Raw genomic sequence first — 21929 nt, 5'->3', positions numbered from 1 at the left:
AGCGAGGTGATGGATTTCTTTTTCCTTTCGAAAGGCCTTCCCCTACACCCTGAAGGGGCGGCAGCCATTTTATTCTGCACGCGTGAAAAATTAAAAAGCTCCCAAGCTGGAGGGGGGGGGGGAGAAAGAGTGAAAGGCATTCAAAATGTAAACAGGTCGAACTGAAAACCCAATCCGACTGCAGGATTGCATTGAAACCTGGGGGAAGAGACCAGGTAAATTGATGTTATCCCCTTCCATGAGGCCTTCAGCCGCACTATTCCTCCCCCCTCCCCGAAGGGACGGCAGCCATTTTGTCGGACACGCGGGAAATTTTGAATTACAAAAACGGTCGGAGCGTCAAAATTAAACATAAGAATCGACAATTACATTTGTGAGGATATTCGAAAAAAGGCACTGAAGGAATTAACATCTGCGTGAGGTGGGGGTGGGGGATTTGCGGCTTGAGGGCGGGTTGCCGACCGCCGTTTAGTGGGCGGTGCGCGGCGGGAAGTTTGAATCGGCCTCAGTTCGGGGTTTTAAAATCCGGCGTCTCCTCCACCTTCCTTTCCTTCGTTTGCAACTGCGCCACCCTCATACACCTCTGCCCGAAAGGAGAGAAGAGGGAGGGAGGAGGAGGGGGGGTCCGGTCGCCGATGGAGGGCGGAGAAAATCGGCGCCGCTCGCTACTCGAGCCCGAGCCCGGGCCCGGCGATTAGAGGCCCGGCCCCCCCTCCTCCATCCTCTCCCCACAGCCGGAGGAGAATTTTTTTTATCGGCGAAGAGGGGGGAAAAAAGCAGCCGAAGCATCCGCGGAGACTGGCCAGCGGAAAAAGAGGGAGGAGACGGGAACTACCCAAGACCGGGGCCTCAGGCCTACTCTCCCGGTCCCGGGCCGTCAGCTGAGGTGAGTACCGCTTCCACCTCTGCCACCCTACCCTCTCCCCGGCTCCTTAATTGGGCCCTAACCTCTCCCCCTCCCCTTCAACGTCTTAATGTACCCGAATCTCCGGCAACAACATCCAGCCGTAACACGCAGTTAACTAGCGAGACTAGCTGGTCACTAACCCGGAGACTCCATGTTTCAGTCCTAAACCAGGAGCTGGCTGTTAACTATTGGAGATGGAATTACTAAGCAGGTCCGAAAAATTAATTGGAGCTCGGTAACCAATGACTAATTGGAATTGGGTCTAAATTAACTTGATACGACTGATTTCTGCAGAGGTCAGAGTTAATGTGTTGTCACTAACCAATTGTCAAGAATTAACGAGGTCTGAATGATCACTGATGTCATGTGTTGTCATGTCGGTAATAAGATCTAAAGAATTGCTCAGAGTTAATTGTTGTTGATCAGATCTGTTTTGACGTGTTGTTGCTGCCCAGGTATAAATTAACCATATCTCCCTGATCACCGTAGAGGTTAGGGTTAATACAATTTCATTAACCAAGTGTCAAGCATTATCTGGATCTGACAGCTTAAAGATAGTTCTGTTTTTGGTATGTTGTTGGTAACATGATCCTAAGAAGTAGTTTCAGTTAACCAACCAATTGGAAGCAGGACTAAATTAACTACATCTGTCTGACTAATCTCTGTAGAGATCAGAGTTAATATGTTGTCACTAATTAAGTGTCAAGTATTAACTAGTTCTGGATGATCATGAATTGTTGTGGCTTTAATATGTTGTCAGTAAAGAAGTAGTCAGGGTTAGCTAATTGAATTTGTTTTTTTGTGTTGTTGCTAACTGGCTCTAAGTTAACATGTTGTCATTAACAAGATCTAAGGAACTGGAGCTAAGTGATTTCAAATAGCCTATTTTGTTGTGTTGTCAGTTAAGTGTAAACAATTCATTGCCTCTGACCAATTGCCAGATCGGATCTCTAACATTATGATATGACTAAGTAGTCAGTGAGTTGAACCTACCTAAATGATTGATTGGTGACTGTGTCAGCTAAATATCTGATCACATGGTTTGATCAATGATTGGACTTGGTTTTTCTAATGTGCCTAATACCTAATCAATGTTGTGAGGTAATACATGCTCAATAACAGGACCCAGCTTCTAAAGAAGTGACACACACAGCACACGCACAAAGTGCTGGAGGAACTCAGCAGGACAGGCAGTATCTATGGAAAAGAGTTAATAGTTGAAGCTTCAGGCTGAGACCCTTCATCAGTCTTGGCCTGAAGTGTTGAACTATTTACTCTATTCAACAGATGGTGCCTTGCCTGCTGAATTCTTACAGCATTTTATGTGTGTTGCTTTAAAAAAAGTGAAGGTGTGATGGGTTTATTGTTATAATAGCCAGGCCATTATAACTGTATGATGTATTTTGGATCTACACTATAGAAATTATAAATGCAATTAATCAATAACAGTACTGTGAATATTTTAAAAATATGATCAGTATGTGCCAACTTGTGTGTTCCTGATGATACTGTAAACACAGTTAAATATAGCCCAGTTCAGGTGCATGTTATTGCTATGACCATTTGGGTTTCTTCCAAGTGCTCCAGTTTCTTTCCACATTCTAACACTGTGTGAGTTGGTAGGTTAACTGGGTTCTGTATTTATCCCCTGCTGTGTAGAATCCAGGTGGGGGGGGGTGCAGGGGAAGAGTTGCTGGGACTGTGGGGAAAATAAAATTGGTGCACGATGCTCAGCATGGACTTGGGGGACTGAAGGGCCCGCTTTCTGTGCTATGTGATTTTAAGTTGAGAACTAGAGTGTTATGATTGAGTGTGGTGTATGCCAATAATTGAGGCTGTGATCTACAAGTACAAGTTCTCTCCAGTTTACAAACTCCCAACCTGTGTACAGCCCATATAGACGGATAAATGTTTGGGATGGATTTCTTGTTTGCTGCAGGCTTCTGTTGCCAGGCTTTACTGATCGGTCTGTGTTGTCATGTTGTCGGTAATAAGATATAAAAAATTGCTCAGAGTAAACTGATTGCTAATCAGATCTGTCTTCAGGTGTTGTTACTACCTAGGTATAAATTAACCATATCTCACTGATCACCATAGAGATCAGAGTTAATATGATTTCATTAACCATGTGTCAAGAATTATCTGGATCTGACCCATAGTCAGGCTTCCCACTTTCAAACTGTTTGTACACTGGCCAAGATCTGTACGGGAAATCGATAACTTCAAGTCAAAGTTGAGTTTATTGTCATATAAAATCTTACTTGCAGCAGCATCACCTGTAAGTAGCATTCACAGGGAAAACATAAATTATCAGCAATTCTTACAAGAAAGAACATAATTAGAACACAAAAAAACCTAAGTCCACTTTAGTACGAAGTGATTAGGGTTGAGTCAGTTGGTTTAAGAACTGAATGGTTGAAGGGAAATAGCTGTTCCTGAACCTGGTGGTGTGGGACTTCAGGCTTCTGTACCTCCTGCCCAATGGCCCAGGAGCTGTGAGAAAACGGCAAGGCCTGGATGATGGGAATCCTTAGCAGGCCAGGCGGCATCGATAGGAAAGAGTAAACAGTCCTGAAGAAGGGTTTTGGCCCGAGATGTCGACTGTTAACTGTTTTCCATGGATGCTGCCTGGCCTGCCAAGGATCCCTCATCATTTGACCTCTAGCAGTTTGCGTGTGTTGCTTTGGATTTCCAGCATCTGCAGATTTTCTCTTGTCTGTGGTGGCGATCCTTGATAGGTGTTGTTAACTTAAGCCATCATCTATAGATTCCACTGATTATGGGGAACTCTTCTGTACACCGTAAAAACACGCACAAATCTATAGACATTGTTTTCCATTTGATTTGCTTTTATGAATGCCTAGGCTGCAATAACACCCTGTACATTGAGGTGGTGCTGCTGTGTGACAATTTTACAAAGGTGATTCCCATTGTAAGTGTTGTCCTAAAAATTGGCAGTAGTAAATCTGACAGTCTGTGAATGCAGGCAATCTGCAAGAGATCAGAGATTCTCAGATTCCTCATCCAAACCCCATTATTGATGAAAAATGTTTCCAAAAGAACTGTATGAAATTCAAACCAAATTTTGAACTTGGTTTATACATTGCATTTTATAGAAAGTGCATTTAATCATCAAGTGTAAAGCAGTTCTCTGAGCATTGGAAGGTGCAGAAAACTGAGACTGGAGGGCCTGAGGTAAGGAGTGGCTGGATAGTCTGTTTTCCTTTGAGTGAGAAGGCTGAGGGGTGACCTTTTAGGGGTTTGTAAAATCATGAGGGGCAGAAGTAAGGTGGATGGTTACTGTCTTTTTCTCCAGGGTAGAGGATTCTAAAACCAGAGGACATAGATATAAAGTGGAAGGTTAAAAGTAGACCTGAGGGGCAGGTTTTTCACATAGAGGGTGGTGGATGTATGTCAAGGAAGGGTGGTATGTGGTACAATTACAATGTTTAAAATATAAAATTAAATTTATAATTATTAAATTTAAAATGTTTCCCTAGACGACAGCGAGCTGAGCGACCCTGAGGTTGGCTGGCGGGGGCTACATTTGGATAGATGCATGGATAGAAAAGGTTTAGGGACATGGGCAAAATGCAGGCAAATAAGACCAGCTCAGACAACACTTTGATCAGTATGACTATTGGGCAGGAGGTGCGGAAGCCTGAAGTCCCACACTACCAAGTTCAAGAACAGCTATTCTTGAACCAACCTGCACAACACTAATCACTACGACAGTTTAGCAACATGATAATCACTTTTCACTAAAACAGACTTTTTTGTTCTAAATTTGTGTACAATTTATGTTTGCTGTTCTTGTGACTACTGCTTGTATGATGTTTTGTTCCGGTGGTGCCATTGCATGAAAGCTTTTTGGTACAACTTCTGTATATGGTAATAAACTTGACTTTGACTTGTTTCTGTGCTGTATAATCCTGACTCTTTCCTGCCCATCTCCCCCCCCCCCGCTTTCTCTGTGAATCATTCCCTCTCTTGTGTCCAGCAGCTCACCTTTTACCACATACCCACCCGCCCTATGGGACAATTTGAAAGCTGATGACAAACTTGTTTTATCAAGAAACATGATTAAAATAGACAGCATCTCCTTAGAAATGCTGCAATTCTGTTTTTCCTTGTAGGAACTTCAGACTTCAATAAGATTAGAATACCTGGTGTAAAACTTGTGGAGTGATTTGTGTTTGCCTGCACAATTGTCATTTCCTTGACCCAGTGTACACATTGCCCACATTCTATAGAAAGCTAATGTGGACAACTGAGGAAAGGATTGTTATAAAAACATAGCCTCTGACTGTAAAAGCGTATAATTAATAACTTGGCACATGTCTAGTATAGATCATTGATTTCATATAAGCAGCATGCAGTCAGTAATTGGGCTGTAGCTTTATATGTGTTTCAGATAGATTAATAGCTGAATGCTCTCCCATCGATCTGTTGCGCTAAACCATTTACCAAATATCAATAGACTGTCCTTATCCAAGCTTTTGCATTATTCAGTATGGCAGAGATCTTGTGTTTGCTGCAGATTGTTCATGTGTTGAAATTGTTTATTTTATATCCATGCATCTGTCATTGGAGTGTGTGGATTTGCACTACAATTGATTTATAGCATGTATCTAACTGGTAACTGAAGAGTATTTGATTGTAAAGTGGACCATATCGACTCTTCTCCACCCGGATCTCTCAATTTTGTCAAGTTCCTCCTGTATTCCTCGCATTTTTCTGCTGGCTGGGATGACAGATTTTGGTGCAGAAACATCTTTAATGTTTCCACTAACATCACCCTATGGCTGAGTTTGCAAGGAATTTGCCTGTGTACCAATCAATTTAGTTTATGAGAGGGTGCTGAGAACATCCTTCATTTAAGATATGTATTGGAGTTCATTGCTCATTTTGACACAATGTCTGTTTTGCTGTCTCTCTTGCTGAGTAGATGTAAGTTATTTAAGGCAGCGGTCCCCAACCACCGGGCTGCGGACCAGTACCGAGCCGCGAGGAAGCGATATGAGTCAGCTGCACCTTTCCTCATTCCCTGTCACGGCCACTGTTGAGCCATTACGCATGCGAGGTCATTACCTGCTCATCATCCGTGTCAGCGCGGGAAGGAGATCAACTCCTCGAGCTTGCAAATGATGGTGGGCTGAGAAGTACGTTTGACATAACATCTCTGCCGGCATTCTGGAAGAAAGTCAAGGCTAAGTATCCTGAGATAGCCACGAAAGCACTGAAAACGTTGCTTCCATTTCCAACATATCTCTGCAACGAATGCAATGAAAACTAAATTGCGGAATAGACTGGACATAAGGAACCCCCTTCGAGTATTGCTGTCTCCCATCACCCCTCGATAGGACTGTCCTGTTGCAGGAAAACAAGCCCAGGGCTCCCACTGATTCAGCAATATTGGTGTGTTGCAATGATTTTGTATGTTCATACGGGGAAATATGTGCTGCGTGTTTAATATCCAAAAGTTACTTAAAATGTTATGCTATTGACTTATATAACCATATAATAATTACAGCACAGGAACAGGCCATCTCTGCCCTTTTAGTCCGTGCCGAACGCTACTCTCACCTAGTCCCACCGACCTGCACTCAGCCCATAACCCTCCATTCCTTTCCTGTCCATATACCTGTCCAATTTTTCTTTAAATGATAATATCGAACCTGCCTCTACCACTTCTACTGGAAGTTCGTTCAACACTTACGTCAAGCTCCCCTGTCCTCCCCTGATAATTGACTTATCACGATATTCATGCGAGGAAAATATGCGCTGTATATTTAATATTAAATTTGTTAGATAAACCCTTTTAGAAAGGAAATTGAGTGTATTAGCCACTTATCACTGATATTCCGGTCATGATTAACAACCCACGATCCCCCCGGCAGAACAGAATCGCCAAAAACGATTTGTAGAAAAAAATCGTACACACATGCGCACTGGTGCCCACGCAAGGCTTCATGGTCGTTGTAGTCTTTCTCGGGGTAAACCCAACGTATTTAACTGCTACTCTTGTCCATTGGCAACTCTACCACCCGCCCCCCCGGTCGGCCAGTCTGCAAGAATATTGTCAATATGAAACCGGTCTGCAGTGCGAAAAAGGTTGGGGACCCCTGATTTAAGGTGTTGATTATATAGTTAATCCTGATGCTTTAGTTGGGTGGATTTGTTTTGTGTGTGTGTGTGTGTGTGTTATGGAGTTTGTGCATGCGTACTGCTTGTGACTGGGAAGTGTGGGGTTGCAGGTTTGTGCGTACTCCTTGTGACTGGTAAGTGCAGGTTGGTAGTAATTGGGCACTAAAAATTGCCCCTAGGATCTGGGTTGGCATGTGCTTAGTGGGCCGAAGGGCCCCTTTCTATGTTGTTTAAAAGACATCTGCAAAGGTTCAGAGAGATATGGGTCAAATGCAGGCAAATAATACTAGCATACATTGGCATCATGGTGAAAGTGGATGAGATGGCTTAAGCAGCTTGTTTCTGTGCTGTTAACCCTATGATTCTAGTCTTCCTGTGCAGTTTTAGAGCCTTATTTCTTGGCTGCGGGATAAATATGATTCTATACGGGACCTATGGTGTAGGGGGTGTCCAGGGAGGGGTAGCTCCTTTGGTAAAGGAGCTTGTTGAGTCCACTCCGGGGCAGCTCACTCATCTTTGGTTCCCACCAGCCACTCAGCTCTGACCTGTGGATGGGTCCAAGTAGCTGTTTGCATGCAACAGAGGTTACACCCTAGTACACCACTTTGACAGGTGGGGGTAGCTGGCGGCCTCATACCCTGCTGAGTTAGGGACATGCCTGTCCCAGCATGTGAACTCGGCTCCAGCGGACTGGGCCAATGAGATCTGTAGTTAGATCCAGCGGCCGGGAAGGCGGCACTGCAATGCTCCATGGAGAGCAAGGGCATGACAAGGCACAGAAGACGTCATGGTCATCCACTGCAACCAAGGAAACCCCAGTTTGTGACACTTTTTTGTATGACTGGACTTGGACTTCTGAGGTCAAGAGAGTGGAACTGCCCCAGTGCAAGAGTTTTTCCACTTTAAAAACTCCCACACAGATTTCCTGTCATCGACAGACATCCACCATTGGTTCTAGTCAAACGTACATTTGTGGAAAGTTAACTTTTGCAGAATTGATGAGGTCATGGGCAACAGGATAATCCACCCTGGCTTTGTAGTATTTTGTTTTTGCTTTAATCAAAGGAGTGTATGATCCACATCTCCAACCTCCGGTGAAAAGAGCCACTAGCAGCATAGTAAACGGCTGGCTTCCAGCTTCCTATTAGCAGTTCCTACCAGGGCACTGCCAGGCTTGCTCACTTTTGCCAGTGGCCCTTAAGCATGGGATTACTCTGGCAGCAGCTGATTTAATGGTCATTGAATAGTATATCTGCAGTGGATAGCTCTGGGATTGGTGTTTCTGGTTACTGTTTACGCAGATTTCTTCTCCAGGACCTGTCTTGTGTCCAGGGCCACAGTAGTCAGAACTGCAGATCAATAAAGAGAATAGTTTTCATTGACGATGGTTGCCATTCCACTGTCGTTCCTACTTGGACAAGCAGCAGAATCAGGTTTATTATTGCGGTCTCATATGATGTGAAACTTGTTTTGTGGCAGCAATATAGCGCAGAGTCATAAAATGACTTTAAATTACAAATTAAAAACTGCAAGGAGAGGGAATAAAGAAATAGTGTTCATGGACTGTTCAGAAATATGATGGTGGAAGGGAAGAAGCTGTTCTTGAATCATTGAGTGTGGGTCTTCAGGCTCCTATGCCTCATCCCTGATGGTAGTAATAAGAAGGCGTATCCCAGAAAGTGGTGGAACAGCTTGTTGCTATGGGAACTGGTATATTTCCTTTCCCCTCTTGTGGCTTTTGGAGTCTGCAACTTGTCATCAGAATCACTGTAGGGACAAGAGACTATAGATGTTAGGAACAAACAATCTGCTGAAAGAACTCAGCAGGTCAAACAACGTCAGAGAGGGGAAAAGAATTGTTGGCATTCGGACTGAGAGTGGAAAGTCGAGATGGCCAGTATAAAGAGGAGAAGGGGAATGGTGAAAATGGATTCTGAGGCAATTGGTGGGCTGAAGGGGGGCATAAGGTGGCAGGCAGGTAGTGCCAGGTAGGGGACTTCAGTGTAGGGTGTGGAATTGAAAGATATTGGCAGGTGAATGATAGATGGAGGCAGACAGAGGGGAAAAAGGGTAAGGGAGCAAGGTGGAGACCAGGTAGATGAAGGCTGGGGACAGTTGCTGCAGGGTGAAAAGCAGGAACACAGCATTACCAGTGCTGGATTATGGTAAGTAAAGGAGATGATAATGGGAACCATTGGGGAGGGGGCTGAATGGCAGTTGGAATGGTAGTTTCTGGGCTTCATTTAACCAGTTCATTGAAGTCAAATTGAGCTGATGAAGAATGTGTAACCCATTTGACCTATCTGGCCTGAATTTTCCAATGGTTCTGCTCCACATAAACCTTACCTTTTCACCACACCCTAACTAAGTTAAGCTGTCTGAGGGTCTCTGGCCATTACTGGCCACTCCGAGTTTGCCTGATTCTGCAACACCTCCTATGAACCAATGAACCAAACCAATTGCCTCCTGATTAGATTAGAATAATGAATTGAAGTGTGAAGAGCGGTGTGTACTGGAAAACCAATGGCAGTTTCTAAGGTAAATGACTTCATTGATACTTAATTTACTGATGTAATTAAATGCATTAATATAATTAGAATCCTAAGGCATGATACAAGGTCTGTCAATCATCAGTCATCCACTTGCACTAGTCCTGTTTTATTATCCCCACACCCACATTAGAGTAATAGAAAACTACAGCACAGAAATAGGCTCTTTGGCCTATCTAGTCTGTGCCAAACCATTTAAACTGCCTAGTCCCAACGACCATAGGCCTCCATAACCTTCCCATCCATGTATCTATCCGAACTTGTCTTAAACGTTGAAATCGAATTTGCATCCACCACTTGCGCTGGCAGCTCGTTCCACACCCTTACCACCCACTGAGTGAAAAAGTTTTCCCTTCTGTTCTCATTCTTGGGGCATTTTACAGTGGCTAGTTATAATCCACTGATACGCTGCTTTTTGGGATGCAGAAGGAAACTGGAGTTTGCAATCACAGGAAAGACACGCAAACTCCACATATCAACACCATCCAGAGGTCAGGATAGAAACTGGGTCTCTGAAGCATTTTCTATTTTCATTCCAGCTTTCCAGTCTTTACACAAGGGATTCTGCAGTTGCTGAAAATCTTGAGCTTCTGCCACATCTGTTCTAAGGATGAGACTTTACATTCCAGGACATCCGACTCCCCATCCATTTGTACTTCCATTTGTACTCAACTACAACCCCTCAAGCCCTTGCAACCAACACACCAGTGTCTGCAACTTCTGCTATCATTCTGGCTTCTGCCCCCCTGATGAAGACTGTTGGTCTGAAACATCGACTGTTTTCCCTCCATAGATGCTGCCTGATCTCCTGAGTTTCTCTAGCATTTTGTATGCGTTGCCCAGCCTCTGTTGTTCTCGACTGCTTTTCTTGAGAGTTATGGATGACACCAGTGAGAAATGGAGAACAAGTTGCACCTGTCCATCTCAACTCAAAGTACCTCCTTAGCTCTGCACAATGTAGTTTTACCTGTGGTAGATCTTTCAGCGTTCACCTGGGCTCAGTGCTCATGAATAGCTTTGGACTTGATTCTCTGAACTGCAGGAGAATGAGGGAAGATTTTACAAAGATATATAAAATTACGAGGGGTATACACAGGATGAACGCATGCAGGCTTTTCCCCCTCAGGTTGGGTGACACTAGAACTAGAGGTCATAGGTTAAGGCTGAAATGTGAAATATTTAAGGGGTGTCTGAGGGGGATATTCTTCACTCAGAGGTTGGTATGAGTTGGGAGCAAGCTGCCAACGGAATTGTAACATCTAAGAGATGTTTGGATAGGTGCATGGATAGAAGGAGTATGGAGGGATATTGTCTGGGTGCAGGTAGGTAGCACGGGGCAGAAAAACAGGGTGATGGGCCAAAGGGCCTGTTTCTGCACTGTAATCTGATTTTAATGGAGATATAGGAAACCTTGTATCTGCTCTATGCAGGCATAGGAAGCATTACACACTGGCTTTCCTGCTCAGCCAGACGGTCTTTAATGTACAACCAGAATTAAGCCCTTTAGCTCATCATACCCCTGTCAACTGTTGTGCCTGTCCATACACACGCCATTTGCCACCACCTTTCTTTGGCAGCGAGCTGCAGGTATCTCTATCTCCCCATTGGGAAACAGATTCTACCTACCTTTTCTATTTCTGTCAAGTCACCCTTCAGCCACCTTCTCTCCATGCAAAATAAACCCAATTTATCAATCTCTTTCGAACTTAATCCAGCCAACATCCTATTGAATCTGCCATCAGATTCTTAGAAAACCCTAACACGGCCTTGGAAAATATTTAGTTTTTTTTCTCTCACAGAGCTTGCACTAATGTTGTTATATTTATTTTGTCATGTAAGTTATGCATAATTACATCAATAAGTTTATATTAACTTATACTTGTCAGGTCTGTAAAGTGCTGTGCTGCTGTTGCAAAGAACTAATTTTCATGACATTTATATCCTGGCTATGTCTGCCCATGACAATAAACCTGAACTTGGTCTGTGGTGGGAGAGGAGAAATGACCCAAATACTCCTTGCAAAGCCTTCTTTCAGGTCTAGGGAGGGGAAGAAGCTTTTGTTGAACCTTGAGGTGTGGGTTTTCAGACTCATGTATCTCCTGCCTAAGTAATGGTAGTCAATTCCTGCATTATAGGATTGTAATTGTTTTATTATTGTCACATGTACTGAGTTATAGTGAAGACTTGTCTTGCATACTGTTTACACAGATCATTTCATTACACAGTGAATTAAGGTAAAACAATAACATTGCAGAATAAGGTGTAAAGCTACAGAGAAAGTGCAGCTCAGATGCACAATAAGATACAAGATCATATATCATACAAGATCATACAAGCTCCTCATGTAATAAAGCTTCTTCAGATGTCCAAGTGAGATGCTAGTTCAGAAATGGTATCTGTGGCTACATTCATGTTTGTGCACTTATTGCAGAGAAATTCCAGCGCTCGCTCATATTTGTACTGAGTAACAAGGAGGGGGATGTGCTTGTGAATGAAAACCAGGAGAAGGGTTGGTGTGGTTTAGGTTTGAGATCTAGACAGACTGAAGGAGAGAGGAGCAGCCTCACAAGGCCAAACCTCAGCCCATATGCCCAGCTGAATTTCAGGCACAATCTGATCAAGGGCCACTGGCTGACTTTCAGTGCAAAAGAAAACTTTGTTGGATGTGAATAAGTTTGGCAGTTCCCAAAGCAGGGAATGGTATTATAGAAATGTAAATCCTTTTTGTTTTATTATTATTCTGATGCTCAAATCTCACTAGTGCCTCTTGGGTTCACTTATTCTGGCTCATTAATCTTAGCGTCTCTATCCAATGTGGGTCTGTGTGTCTGATACTAGTCAGAGATCTTGTAATTGACGTTTGCATCTCTGCACCTACATCTGGTGTGTCTGATTCTGGTCCAGTATCTTTATCTATTGTCAGTTTGTATGATGCATTTTTTAAATTAGAACTGATTTGACTGTCCTTTCCTCTCCCAGTATGTCGAGCAGGAATATTTGTATTATGCTTCTCTGGTACTGCCCTAGGGTCGTTGATTGAAAGTGATTATTTTCATCTTGCTGCCCGTTTTTCATTCAATTTGGTTGTAAATGGGTCTGCTGGGACTGCTGCTGGTGACAAAAATCTTTTGCCTTTAACTTGACACTTTTTATAGAAAACCAGATTGACATGGCATATCCCCATATTTTTCCATCTCCATGCTTTCTGAATTTCCCAATGAAATGCTGTTTCTCCTCACGAAGGGTGGAGGATTTATGGTCACAAGCTAGCCGTCTTCTGGCTTCTCACTACCTGTCTCCTCGTATTGAGGATGTGATTTCTGCTCAATCCAGTCATTGTACTCGATTTGTAGGAAAGGAAGCTGATGTAACTGAGAATGAACAATGGCTGTATTTATTTAGCAGGGTAACTATCAGATCCATGATATAACATTCAGTTCTTTTTGGCCGCATTTTCTGAAACTTGTGAACATGGATTCAGGTGTCCAGGTCTGGTCAAAGTGGCTGAACAATGCCACTTGGAAGATAAATTAGTTTATTATTGTCATATTCTTCTTCGCCTTAAGCCCATCAGCCCCGTGGCTTTTGCTTTCGTCATATGGCTTCATAGGTCTTCTAGGTGAAGATCCTTCCTTTCTTAGGGATGCTTTGGAGCTTCTGGTGATGTTTCGGTAGCTCTGGTGGGTTTTTATGAGATGGGGTTGCCCAACCCTCTCTTTTCACAGCTGGGCTTGAGACTGGCCATGGTGGAGTTATTATTGTCATGTACTGAGTGGAAAAACTCGGCTTGCAACAGTGCATTGAGGTAGTATAAGTTAAAACAAGAACAGTGCAGAATGAAGCGTTACAGTTACAGAGAAAGCGCAGTGCAGGCAGGGAATGAGGTGCAAGGTCAAAGCAAGGTAAATTGTGAGGTGAGATGCCCATCTTTTCATTCCAGGGATAGAAATTGTCCTTATGCTTGGTGGTATGTGCACATGGCCCAGTTCTCTCTGCTGAGTTATATGCACCACAGAAACAGTCCCTTTCTTGTCCATGCCAATGAACATGTCCATATAAGCTAACCCATGTTTCTCTAAACATTTCCCAGCCATGTACCTCTCCAAATGTTTTTTAAGTGTTGTTTACACATCTGCCTCTAATACTTCCTCTGGCAGTTCATTCCATCTGTGTCCCTTTTAAATCTTTCCCCTCTCACCTTAAACCAATGCCCTCTGATTTTTTGAGTCCCTTTCCCTATGAAAAAGTCTCCGTGAATTCTCCCTATCTATAGCTCCTCATGATTTTACACACTTCTGAAGGCTGTCCCTCAGTTTCCGATGTTCCAAGGAAATAAAGTTCTACCCTGCCCAATCCCTCCTTATAAGTCATGCCTTCTTTTTGGCATCCTCATCAGTATTCAAACCCAGCACTGTACTGAGACGAGGGCGTCCTTGCCCTCAACACTGAGCCCAGGGTGGTGATTGCGGACACATTGACTTGATCAGTGTGATAGTATGTGCACACCCCCACCAGCCCTGTGGCCACCTTTATGCATATGCAGCATCAGGGGACAGTGTAGTGTTAATCCCACTGATCTATCTAGTGTGGGAAAAAGAAACTGTTCAAATTCAATTTGTGTTTTGCAAAGCCAAAAACAATGAATTAATCTCATTAGCAAAACATATATCATAATGTAAAAGTGTAAATATTAGCAGTCTGAATATTCATGTTGCCTGCCCATCCAAGGATGGACGGTGGGGCTTGGGGTGGGGGTGGTGATGGAGACTGACTTTCATTGAAGTGAGATGTGTGCTCCTGCATTTATTTTGCTGCTGACACGTTGGCTGAGTTCCCGCAGTGCGGTCTGAATGATGGGATTGTATGCGGAGTGGGTACTTCCCTGTGCCCTGTCCCAGCTGGCTCAGCCACGGGCCAGTTAATTGATCAGTTCTACAACGCTGTCCCCTCAACACTGTGGCCTCTTTGTTTAAGTGGGTTGGGATCTTACACCCTGCCAGTTCCTGGGCCTGAGAAGTGCTCGTAATTGCTGAGTCCAGGGAGCACTTGGCAAAGACTGGCGCTGTTCTTGCCAATTCTGCAAGGGGATTAGTGCCACCCTGAGATAACTTTTTTTTCCTCTAGCAGTGAGATTTTGTTTCTCAGTGTGTGCCATGTTCCACGGTCACCTCCAATATGTTTGCACGTTGCACAGCTCATGGCTTTCCTGTAAACCGATCGGCAGTGTTATTCTGTTTGTTGAAAATTCGATGCAGTGAGGTTGGTGAGCAGGACAGGCAGGGACATGCAGGCACACACGAGTGAGTCCAAATCGGAGGAGAGTATCAGGTCAGGTTCCCACAAGCAAAGGCCTAGGACTTCAAAGAGGACAGCCACAGTGGAGCGTGGGGAAAGAAACTGAGATGTCACTGCTGAAGTAATTTTGGTTTTGCAGTGCGATCAAAGTGGCAGTGATCCAAAGGTGGCACCTTGTCTGATCCAGCAGTCTTCCTTCAAATGTGGGCAAAATAAGTGATGAGATAATCTGTTTAAAGAGTGGTTATGGAGATGGTGAAAGCCTTTTCTATTCCCAGGCTGTCCCAACAATAGGAGGGCTGAGGCTCCTCTATTTAAGGTTTTGCTTGGGAAAGGTTGCTGCCCAGATTCTGTGCTCAAATCTCTGGAGTTTGGCTGGTGACTAGAGAGGTCAGAGAGCTACCACTGAACCTAGGCAAATTCTTTTGGTCAATTTTTTCAGCAGGTCATAATGAGGATTGGGGTAGGCCAAAGATGTTTGGAGTTCTTGGAACCATTCCATTTTACAGATGCCTGTTGCTCAGTCTCTTTCTCATTTCCCATTTGGATTCTCCTGTATCCATTAAATCCATTTCCTCTTTCAGCCTGAGTGCCCTCTTCCTCATGTCTTAACTCTTGGGGATAGAGGCTTGAAATTGCAGGGGGAATAACTGGTCACCCTCTCATCTGAAACTAACCAGATTGATCTAGGTTTTGTTTTAAACCTATTTGACCACATGTATCTACTTGAATTAGGATTGCCCATCTCTGACCTTGCTTCAGTTTGTCAGCTGTTGGAATCCTCCTCTGTCTTTTGTACATCTAGACCTGACTATTCCGTGACTACTTTGCTCTATTTTTCCCCAGTTAGCACTAGGACCCACTCTCCAGTCACCATTATGCTCGATTTAAAAAAAGTCGCCCTTATTTTAGAATCTCCTTATTTCCTTTTCTCTCCAATTCCTGGTGGCTAGCCACTCCTTATGTCTCTGAACTCCTACACTTCTGGCTGTTATCTCCTGATTTCTGTCACCCCACTGCCAATATCCTTGCCCTTGGTCCTGAATTCCCTCCTGGATGTCACTGTGGCATAGCTGGGAGAACAGCTGATTCAGTTCCGGTAACCTGGGTCCTAGCCTCCAGTTCTCCAGCTGTGATTTGTACATTCTTCCCCATTTTCACAACCACTGCCCCGCTTCACCTAGTGCTCTGGTTTCCTTACATATCCCAAAAACACTCAGGTCAGTAGATTTATTTATTATCTTTTATAATTGTTCCTAGAGCCCATGAGTCACAATGTTAGATTTGTTTGATCATTGGTCTAGTGGCACTAGAAATGTTGGCCCAAGCCTGCTGTGTAAGTACAAGTTGCTGCTGCTGTCTTGAAGGTTGGGATAAGGTGCTGCAAAAGACCAATAGACTTGAAAATTACAGTAACAAAAAACTCATATTCGGGTCTTTAATGGGGGCATATCGATCTACAGAATACTGAATCTACCAGCAAGCATTTGTGTTTTTGCAAGCACTTGGGCCACCTTATTGTGGATGTTGACAGCACGAGGCTGAATAAGTGCCAGTGGTATTATTAGTGGTTCTTTTGCAGGCTCCAACTGGACCACTGCTGACCAAACCTTAATATCTCTGATCCACCGATGGGCTGGGCCCCAGCTTCTATTGCAGCTGAATACTTCAACCATGCTTGTCCTCAAGGTTTAAGCTGCTGCAGAAGAATTGGTGGGAGGGAGAGTGACAGGAAGGTGAGGCAAGGGATGTTTCCTACAAGGTGGCTTGCTTCTTTAAAGCCAGCACAACAGGGACAGAGGGTAGTTGTGAATCGACATCAGTGATGCACTAGATTTGGGAGGTTCTACAGAGGGCCACATCATTGCCGATTAGTCTGCTACCAATCCACGTGTCTTGGCACAAGAGGTGTTTTTTTTAATTTGCCGGATTATGATAGGATTTCTGAGAACTGTCCATAACCTGAGCTCTTAAGTCTGAAGTGAAGAAAAATGATTGCAAAAACAGTTGTGAAGTGAGAGTCAGCGGGCACGGGAAATGGCTGCCAGCCAGCTTTGCTGATTTGGTCAGCAGGTGAGTCTGCTTAGCACCCCAGCCCTACATGGCTCAACTCAACCCCTCCTAATTGTTGCGGCTCGGGGAGAGTAGGCCAGCGGAAATTCACTGTCCCCACCCAGTAGAGGATGCCTGCAGTCCTAGTGTAGCTGGCAAATCCATCCCGCCAGTCCCCCAGATGCTCATGTGTGCACAGAGTGTCCGTAAGTTGGTGTTAATAACCCAGGCAGGACCTGCAGGAGGAGATGAAGTCAATATGCACTCTGTGCTGATCTACTGTAAGGAGATAATTCTGTCTGTTGACCCTGAAGTTGTGACTGATCTTTCCTGCTCTTAATTCCAAATCCTCCACTTCCCTTTCTGACCAAAAGTGTAACGATTATACTCCGGTAGTAAGCATGTTCTATACGACCATTTTCAGCACTCCCTGCATACTTCGCCTTCCCTTTTGTTTCAATACCCTCAAAACAGACTCCTTTTTGTAATGTGAAAACCTTCCTTGTATTCCCTTTAGATATCTGGCACTGTTTTACACCCCCACATTACCAACTTTGTTTTTGAATCGTTGCTTGACATGTTCTGTCACATGACCCTTTCCCTCCATTCTCTGTATATTCATGTGTCTATCTATTAGCCTCTTAAACGCCTCTATTGGTAAGCTTCCACGACCAGTCCAGGCACCTACTACTCCCAGTGTTTTTAAAAGAAAGTTTGCTGTGCTCATCTCCTTCAAACTCTCCATGCCTCACTTTAAACCCAAACTACCTCTAGTATTTGAAATTCTGGGTAAAGGATAATTTTCCCATTCCATGTCACATAATTTTATAAAGTTCTATCAGGTTTCCTCTTAACCTTGGACACTCCAGAGAAAACAATCCTGAGTTTGTCTAACTTCTCCTTTACAACTCGGACCACTAGTCCGTGCAGTGTCTTGGTAAACCTCTTCTGCATCCTGTGACTTCCTTTGTGTTTATGCTGTGCAGCAGCGGTCCCCAACCATCGGGCCGTGAGGAAACGATACGAGTCAGCTGCACCTTTCCTCATTCCCTGTCATGCACTGTTGAATTTGAACATAGGGTTGCCAACTGTCCCGTATTTGCCGGGACATCCTGTACAGGTTTCCCCCGCCATCCAAAGGTAGAGCGTTCCTATGAAACGGTTCGTAAGCCGGAATGTCGTAAAGCGAAGAAGCAATTACCATTTATTTATATGGGAAAATTTTGTGAGCGTTTGCAGACCCAAAAATAACCTACCAAATCATGCCAAATAACACTTAAAACCTAAAATAACAGTAACATATAGTAAAAGCAGGAATGATATGATAAATACACAGCCTATATAAAGTAGAAATACTTTTCCACAATCATTGCTGGCACTGTTCTCTGTACCTAAAATCTCACGCAAGCACTCTCGGCAGAAAATCTCACGCAAGCGCTGTTGGCAAGAACATTCTCTCCAGTAACCTTTAAGCTACGAAGCTGCCAAATCATGCCAAATAACACATAAAAATACACAGCCGATATAAAGTAGAAATAATGTATGTACAGTGTAGTATCACTTACGGGAATCGGGAAGACAGTGCAGAGCACACCGATGATGGTGTGTTAGGCTCAGTCGTCGGAGTTTGGGTGGTGCAGTGGCCCCCACCCTTCGGGCCGTGACCCGATACTGATCCGCGAAGCATGCAGAGGTACAGCGGTAGCTGGGAGGCACACAGCACATCTTTAAGAAAAAAGCCGAAATAAACAAGCTAATTAATTAGGTAACACTCATAAAAGTTGCTGGTGAACGCAGCAGGCCAGGCAGCATCTCTAGGAAGAGGTGCAGTCGACGTTTCAGGCCGAGACCCTTCGTCAGGACTAACTGAAGGAATAGTGAGTAAGGGATTTGAAAGTGGGAGGGGGAGGGGGAGATCCAAAATGATAGGAGAAGAGGGGGAGGGATGGAGCCAAGAGCTGGACAGGTGATAGGCAAAAGGGATATGAGAGGATCATGGGACAGGAGGTCCAGGAAGAAAGACAAGTGGGGGGGTGACCCAGAGGATGGGCAAGGGGTATATTCAGAGGGACAGAGGGAGAAAGAGGAGAGTGAGAGAAAGAATGTGTGTATAAAAATAAGTAACAGATGGGGTACGAGGGGGAGGTGGGGCATTAGCGGAAGTTAGAGAAGTCGATGTTCATGCCATCAGGTTGGAGGCTACCCAGACGGAATATAAGGTGTTGTTCCTCCAACCTGAGTGTGGCTTCATCTTTACAGCAGAGGAGGCCGTGGATAGACATGTCAGAATGGGAATGGGATGTGGAATTAAAATGTGTGGCCACTGGGAGATCCTGCTTTCTCTGGAGGACATAGTGTAGGTGTTCAGCAAAGCGGTCTCCCAGTCTGCGTCGGGTCTCGCCAATATATAAAAGGCCACATCGGGAGCACCGGATGCAGTATATCACCCCAAACGACTCACAGGTGAAGTGTTGCCTCACCTGGAAGGACTGTTTGGGGCCCTGAATGGTGGTAAGGGAGGAAGTGTAAGGGCATGTGTAGCACTTGTTCTGCTTACACGGATAAGTGCCAGGAGGGAGATCAGTGGGGAGGGATGGGGGGGACGAATGGACAAGGAAGTCGCGGGGGAGGGAAAGATGTGCTTAGTGGTGGGATCCCGTTGGAGGTGGCGGAAGTTACGGAGAGTAATATGTTGGACCCGGAGGCTGGTGGGGTGGTAGGTGAGGACCAGGGGAACCCTATTCCTAGTGGGGTGGCGGGAGGATGGAGTGAGAGCAGATGTACGTGAAATGGGGGAGATGCGTTTGAGAGCAGAGTTGATAGGGAAGCCCCTTTCTTTAAAAAAGGAAGACATCTCCCTCGTCATAGAATGAAAAGCCTCATCCTGAGAGCAGATGCGGCGGAGACGGAGGAATTGCGAGAAGGGGATGGCGTTTTTGCAAGAGACAGGGTGAGAAGAGGAATAGTCCAGATAGCTGTGAGAGTCAGTAGGCTTATAGTAGACATCAGTGGATAAGCTGTCTCCAGAGACAGAGACAGAAAGATCTAGAAAGGGGAAGGAGGTGTCGGAAATGGACCAGGTAAACTTGAGGGCAGGGTGAAAGTTGGAGGCAAAGTTAATAAAGTCAGCGAGCTCTGCATGCGTGCAGGAAGCAGCGCCAATGAGTTGTCGATGTAGCGAAGGAAAAGTGGGGGACAGATACCAGAATAGGCACGGAACATAGATTGTTCCACAAAGCCAACAAAAAGGCAGGCATAGCTAGGACCCATACGGGTGCCCATAGCTACACCTTTAGTTTGGAGGAAGTGGGAGGAGCCAAAGGAGAAATTATTAAGAGTAAGGACTAATTCCGCTAGACGGAGCAGAGTGGTGGTAGAGGGGAACTGATTAGGTCTGGAATCCAAAAAGAAGCGTAGAGCTTTGAGACCTTCCTGATGGGCGATGGAAGTATATAGGGACTGGACATCCATGGTGAAAATAAAGCGGTGGGGGCCAGGGAACTTAAAATCATCGAAAAGTTTAAGAGTGTGAGAAGTGTCACGAACATAGGTAGGAAGGGATTGAACAACGGGGGATAAAACCGTGTCGAGGTATGCTGAAACGAATTCGGTGGGGCAGGAGCAAGCTGAGACAATAGGTCGGCCAGGACAGGCAGGTTTCTGGATCTTGGGTAGGAGGTAGAAATGGGAAGTGCGAGGTGTGGGAACTATAAGGTTGGTAGCAGTGGATGGGAGATCCCCTGAGCGGATAAATTCGGTGATGGTGTGGGAGACAATGGCCTGGTGCTCCTTCGTGGGGTCACGATCGAGGAGGTATCCGTGAGTTGTCGCTGTGCCTCGGCAAGGTAGAGGTCAGTACGCCAAACTACAACAGCACACCCCCTTATCGGCGGGTTTAATAATAAGGTTAGGATTAGTGTGGAGGGAGTGGAGAGCAGAGCGTTCCGAAGGAGTAAGGTTGGAATGGGGACAAGGTGTGGTGAAGTCGAGACGGTTGATGTCCCGTCGGCAGTTAGCGATAAAGAGATCCAGAGCAGGCAGAAGACCAGAGCGGGGTGTCCATGAAGAAGAGGGTTGAAGACGGGAGAAGGGGTCATCGGTGAGTGTGGAAGAGTCCTTGCCGAAGAAGTAGGCTCGGAGACGGAGATGGCGGAAGAAGAGTTCCGCATCATGGCGAACACGGAACTCGCTGAGGTGTGGGCGAAGGGGGACAAAGGTGAGGCCCTTACTGAGGACAGAGCGCTCTGCCTCTGACAGTTGAAGGTCGGAGGGGATGGTAAAGACCCGGCACGGATGAGAGCTGGGATCAGAGGGGGGAGGGGGGAGGCTGGGGGTGTCAATGGAGAGGGGAGGGTTGGGGTGAGAGGAAGATCGAGCCTCTGAGGACCCAGGAGCTGATGGTGGGATCTGAAGGAAATGGGATTGCAGAGTATTGGTGGGGGAAGGGGAGACGGGAGTCACAATAGCAGCACATAAAGACCTGGCCTGGAGTTCAAGGCTGGAGTCGCAGTTGGTGGTTGCGCAATCATTTTGAATGTGTCCATGGTCGTTGCTGGAGTCCAGGTTTTGAATATGCCCTGAGGTGTTGGAGCCGGCGAGATCAATGGCAGAGGCAATCTGAAGTTCATGCCTGCTAGCGTCGGGGCCGGCAGGCTCTGGAGTCCATAGATGTAGGATCTTGCGATCTTTGCCTAACATGACAAAGTAAAAAAAACGGCGATTGCAGGCGTGGATCCGACGGAGGATGAAATAACGGGTAGGACCATTACAGACGGCGAAGAAAGTGTCCCGAAGGTGTGGAAGGGTCTGGGATAGGGACACCAAGTACCTCCTCATGGCGGAGAGAGTCGCCTTCAGAGCTTGACGGGAGAAGCGGCGAGAGGCAGAGTCAATAAAATGTGAGTACCTGCGATCCTCAGAAGGTCCAAATTGAGAGGCTCGGAAACGAATCCTAAAGCCAACTGGAGTAAGTTGGCGAC

The 21929-nt window shown here is 45.3% G+C and overlaps 1 protein-coding gene across 1 annotated transcript in view; it reads left to right on the top strand.

Moving 5' to 3' along the window:
* Positions 1-479: 479 nt before the first annotated feature.
* The window catches only part of LOC140201690 (dual specificity tyrosine-phosphorylation-regulated kinase 1B-like), a 98662-nt gene continuing 77212 nt past the window's right edge, over positions 480-21929 (top strand). Inside the window, exon 1 of the mRNA XM_072266225.1 lies at positions 480-886. The gene's annotated coding sequence lies outside the window, so the exon portion shown is untranslated. The remainder of the gene's footprint in view (positions 887-21929) is intronic.

This window comes from Mobula birostris, chromosome 8, assembly GCF_030028105.1.
Source record: "Mobula birostris isolate sMobBir1 chromosome 8, sMobBir1.hap1, whole genome shotgun sequence".
NCBI classification, from domain to species: domain Eukaryota; kingdom Metazoa; phylum Chordata; class Chondrichthyes; order Myliobatiformes; family Myliobatidae; genus Mobula; species Mobula birostris.
This window is presented reverse-complemented; position numbering and strand designations above follow the sequence as displayed.